The 5000-nt window shown below is 45.5% G+C and overlaps 1 protein-coding gene across 1 annotated transcript in view; it reads left to right on the forward strand.

Moving 5' to 3' along the window:
• Positions 1-5000, forward strand: part of TPRG1 (tumor protein p63 regulated 1) — a 49888-nt gene that overhangs the window by 30681 nt on the left and 14207 nt on the right. The window lies entirely within an intron of this gene.

Here is a 5000-nt window from a genome sequence, read left to right on the forward strand (position 1 = left end):
GGGAAGAGAAGGACCAGGGGAGGCAGGAGAGCATCTTCCAATACTTGAGGGGCTGCCCCAGAGAGGAGGAGGAAGGGGGTCAAGCTATTCTCCAAAGCATCTTTGAAGGCCAGACAAGGAACAATGGATGGAAACTGAACAAGGAGAGATTCAACCTGGAAATAAGGAGGAATTTTCTGACAGTGAGAACAATCCACCCGTGGAACAGAAGTTGCCCTCGGAAGTTGTGGGAGCTTCATCCCTGGAGGATTTCAAGAAGAGGCTGGACTCCCATCTGTCAGAAATGGTGCATGGTCTCCTGCTTGCACAGGGGAAGGTTGGACTAGATGACCTAGAAGGTCCCTTCCAACACTGTTATTCTATTCTATTCTATTCTATTCTATTCTATTCTATTCTATTCTATTCTATTCTATTCTATTCTATTCCATTCCATTCCATTCTATTCTAAATTCCATTCCATTCCATTCTAATTCCATTCCATTCTATTCTATTCCCATATTCTCTATTCTATTCTATTCTATTCTATTCTATTCTATTCTATTCTATTCCATTCCATTCCATTCCATTCCATTCTAAATTCCATTCCATTCCATTCTAATTCCATTCCATTCTATTCTATTACCATATTCTCTATTTTATTCTATTCTATTCTATTCTATTCTGTTCTGTTTTGTCTATTCTATTCTATTCTATTCTATTCTATTCTATTCTATTCTATTCTATTCTATTCTATTCTATTCTATTCCATTCCATTCCATTCCATTCTATTCCATTCCATTCTATTCTGTAAGCAGACAACACGCTGTTTATATAGGGGGAGAAAACTAAAATAAAAGGAAGGGCAGGCTCCACAAATCTTTGCAAATGATAACAGACACCCCCAAATTTACTCCTCTTCAGAAATGTGGGGTGCGGTTGGGGAAGCTACAGTTTCCTTCTTCTGCTGCTTGCAATTTAGTGGACTTTTAATCGGGAGGGTGGGCGCAGTTTGGAGTTCTTGCTCCGTTGGCGAAGAAAAAGCACCCGTCCCGTTTTGTTGTTTTTCTCTCGCGAAAACCAGGTGTTTCTTGAATGGGGAAAAAGACAAAAAAAGGGAAAAAACAAAACAAAACTCAGGACTTAAATCTGTTTCTTATTATTTTTTCTTCCCCTTTTGTTTCTCCCCTCCTCCTCCTCCTCCTCCTCCTCCTCCTCCTCCTCCTCCTCCTCCTCCTCCTCCTCCTCCTCCTCCTCCTCCTCCTCCTCCTCCTCCTCCTCCTCCTCCTCCTCTTCTTGCTTTCTCTGGCCCGGAGTTAGGAGCCCGAGAGCGGAGCTGTGTTTATTATTATGAGGTCTTTAAAGGAAAGAACAGAAAGATTAAAAAGGAAAAAAAAAAAAGAAAGAAGGGGAGAAAAAGAAGGATTTATTGGGCTGGCGAGAAATGGGAGTGAATTTTTGGCATCCTTCGCAGAGCTGTTTGTGTGGCTTTTAAATCACTGCGTTTGAAAGGAGAAACCCGATTATTTCGGCGAGGAAGAACGCCGCGTCTAATCTGTCTCTCCTGTACCGTTAAAGTTGCCAAAGAAGACATTCCAACACGTGGCAGCCCTCGTTTTTGAAACATCTGCCCACCGCGCGGTCCTCGTCTTACGACTGCGATCACGGCGGAGGAGTTCACAGGTTTAATCGTGAACCTCAATGGCAACGGGAGTTGCCAGCGTGAAGCATGGCGGCGGTCCTTAAGGGAACCGATTTGATGAACTCTGTTTGCCACAGTTGCATGGAAGCGAATTGCAGGTCGTTAAACGAATCTTGTGGACTTGGCTGGTTGGTAGCCGGCTGTGATGACCCAGGGTGGGATACAAAAGCAACACAGCCACAAAAAGAGGTGAGGTCCCTTTAATACCTTCACCTTGACTTCCAACGTCCAAATATCATAAAAGAGAGACAAAAAAAAAAAAAACTCCCCCACAAACAGTTGTGAAAAGGAAGAAATGCCCTTCAAACTAAAAACACCTATAAATTATAAAGAGTAAAAACAACACAAACCACACTGAACCAGGGCAAGATAAGGGCTTGAAGATGTCCACAGATATCGGAATACACACTGAGAAGGACGCCAAACTCAGAGAGGAACCATAAACCAGAGATATTTCCATGTTTTGTTTCCAGCACTGGCCCGTACGCACGTCCGTCCTTTTAACCAGTTCTCACAGCTGCAGCCCATGAAGGGGATCAGGGCCCTCTCCTCCTGAGAAGACCACATTTCTCCCTTATCCGTTCCTCCCTGTGTGCCCTAGGATGAAGAGGGGATGGGCCTGGGTCCTCCCCCAGCTGGGCTCTGCCCTTCCCCAGCCTCCTCCACCACCTCCGGAGCCACCCTTCCACTTCCTGTCGCCTGTTCCTCCTCTCCCTCGGAGTCAGACTACAACAGGGGCAGGACACTGGCTAAGGAAGGTTGCAAATGGGGATTGTGTGATTTTGGGGGTAGGTTGCAATGGTCGTAAAGTGTGAAAAACATCCGCAAGTCACTTTTTCGGTGCTCTTGTAAACTTCAAGTTGGCCACTAAGTGAATGGTGGTAAGTCAAGGAATATCAGTATCAAGACAATGTCCTCTTTTGTGCTCCGGTTCCTAAAGACCACAGATCTAACCTGTGTTCTCCAAATCGTTGGGAGAGTGGAATCTCCCAATCCATCCTCTGGTTCACTTCGATCTTCAGGACCTTCGGAAGATCCGACGGGCAGCAGCTGAGGTCTGCTTTTGGGCCCACCTCTAGGAGATGCCACCCAACGGGGTCTCGAGGCCTCCAATCTTGTCCCCTAAAGATGCTCCAAGAAAAGACAAACAAGGTTTGGGATGTGATGTCGTTCAGGGCAACTGCGATGCCTCCGAGGAGCACGCTTCTTAACAGGAGAACATGGTTGGAAGGGACCCAGAGGTCTTCTAGTCCAACCCCCTGCTCAGGCAGGAAAACCCTATAACATTTCAACGAAGTGGTTGTCTCTTCTTACAAAACCATTTTTAAAAGTAAGTAAGTAAGTAAGTAAGCAAGCAAGCAAGCAAAGAAAAGGAAAAGAAGGAAGAAGGAAGGAAGGAAGGAAGGAAGGAAGGAAGGAAGGAAAGGAAGGAGAAAGAAAGAAAGAAAGAAAGAAAGAAAGAAAGAAAGAAAGAAAGAAAGAAAGAAAGAAAGAAAGAAAGAAAGAAAGAAAGAAAGAAAGAAAGAAAAGGCTGGAAGGAAGGAAGCTAGAAAAGGAAGACTGGAAAGAGAGAGAGAAGGAAGGAAGGAAGGAAGGAAGGAAAGGAAGGAAGGAAGGAAGGAAGGAAGGAAGGAAGGAAGGAGAGAAAGAGAAAGAAAGAAAAAGAAAGAAAGAAAGAAAGAAAGAAAGAAAGAAAGAAAGAAAGAAAGAAAGGAAGAAGGAAAGAAAGAAAGAAAGAAAGAAAGAAAGAAAGAAAGAAAGAAAGAAAGAAAGAAAGAAAGAAAGAAAGAAAGAAAGAAAGAAAGAAAAGGCTGGAAGGAAGGAAGCTAGAAAAGGAAGACTGGAAAGAAGAGAAGGAAGGAAGGAAGGAAGGAAGGAAGGAAGGAAGGAAGGAAGGAAGGAAGGAAGGAAGGAATAACAGAGTTGGAAGGGACCTCAGAGGTCTTCTAGTCCAACCCCTTGCTCAGGCAGGAGACCATATGTCATTCTGGACAAACAGCTGTCCAATCTCTTCTTAGTAACCTCTAGCGTTGGAGCAACTACAACTTCTTGTAGCAAGCAGTTCCCCTGGTTAATTGTCCTCACTGTTAGGTCGTTTCTCCTGAATTCCAGGTTGCTCCTCTCTTCGATGAGTTTCCACCCATTGCTTCTTGACCTGCCTTCAGGTGCTTCGGAGAATAGCTTGACTGCCTCTTCTTTGGGGCAGCCCCTCAGATATCAAAAGACTGCAGTCATGTCACCCCTAGTCCTTCTTTTCGTTACACCAGAAGCACCCAATTTCTGCAACCGTCCACTTGTACGTTTTAGCCTCCAGCCCCCTAATCCTCTGGGTTGCTCTTCTCTGTACTTTTTCTAGAGTCTCAATTTCTTCTTTACGTGGTGGGTGCAAATATTCCTCAGGTGGCCTGATAGGATCTTGTTATCTGGGGGTTCCTGGAGGACAGGGAGACATCCCATCTTCATAGAAGATGCCGGGCGCTGTTGAGAGCCAGAAGGATGCACAAGGCCGTTGGTGGTGCAACCAGTTTGCATGGCCTTGGGGCAATGAAGGAGGATTTCTTTGCACCCTCCCTGCCTTGTGTAAGGGGGGGTGGGGTTGAGGGAGAACCTCGATGTTCTTCACCTTTCATTGTGCAATGCAATTGTCTTCTCCCTCCCCTGGGGGGGCTTATAATATCCTGGGGTGCGTCCAGACAAGATGCTGTTCATCGTGACTCATCCATGGATTGGTTTTTCCAGGAGATCTCAGGTGTCAACCTTGGGAAAACATTTTTAAACTTTCTCACATTCTCCATTTTCAAGTCCTACTATACCTAACGTCCATGACTGGGTATTGTGTCGTTCAAATCCTTCTTCCATCTAGGACATAGGTCCCCAAACTTGGCAACTTTAAGACTGGTGGACTTCAATTCCCAAAATGGCTGGCTGAGGAATTCTGGGAGTTGAAGTCCACCAGTCTTAAAGTTGGCAGGTTTGGGGACCTCTAATCTAGGAATTCCTTCCCTGTATAGATCACCACGATGTGCTCCATCCCTGGAGGTTTTTAAGAAGACACTGGACAGCCATTCTTCCAGAATGGTGTAGGGTCTCCTGCGTGAGCAGGGGGCTGGACTAGAAGACCTCCAAGGTCCCTCCACACTCTGTTATTCTGAATATCCGGGGTTTGGGTTCTTCTGGAGATCTTGGATGCTTGGCCCATCCTTCTTTGGAGCAGGCCAAAAACACCTCGCCACCCCTAAAAAATACCCCCTAAGAGTGTTTTTTAACCGTGACAATTTGAAGATGGGTGGACTTCAACTCCCAGAATTCCCCCTGGTAGCAT

This window comes from Pseudonaja textilis, chromosome 4 (assembly GCF_049901715.1).
Source record: "Pseudonaja textilis isolate UNSWEBS1 chromosome 4, rPseTex1.2, whole genome shotgun sequence".
Classification (NCBI taxonomy): domain Eukaryota; kingdom Metazoa; phylum Chordata; class Lepidosauria; order Squamata; family Elapidae; genus Pseudonaja; species Pseudonaja textilis.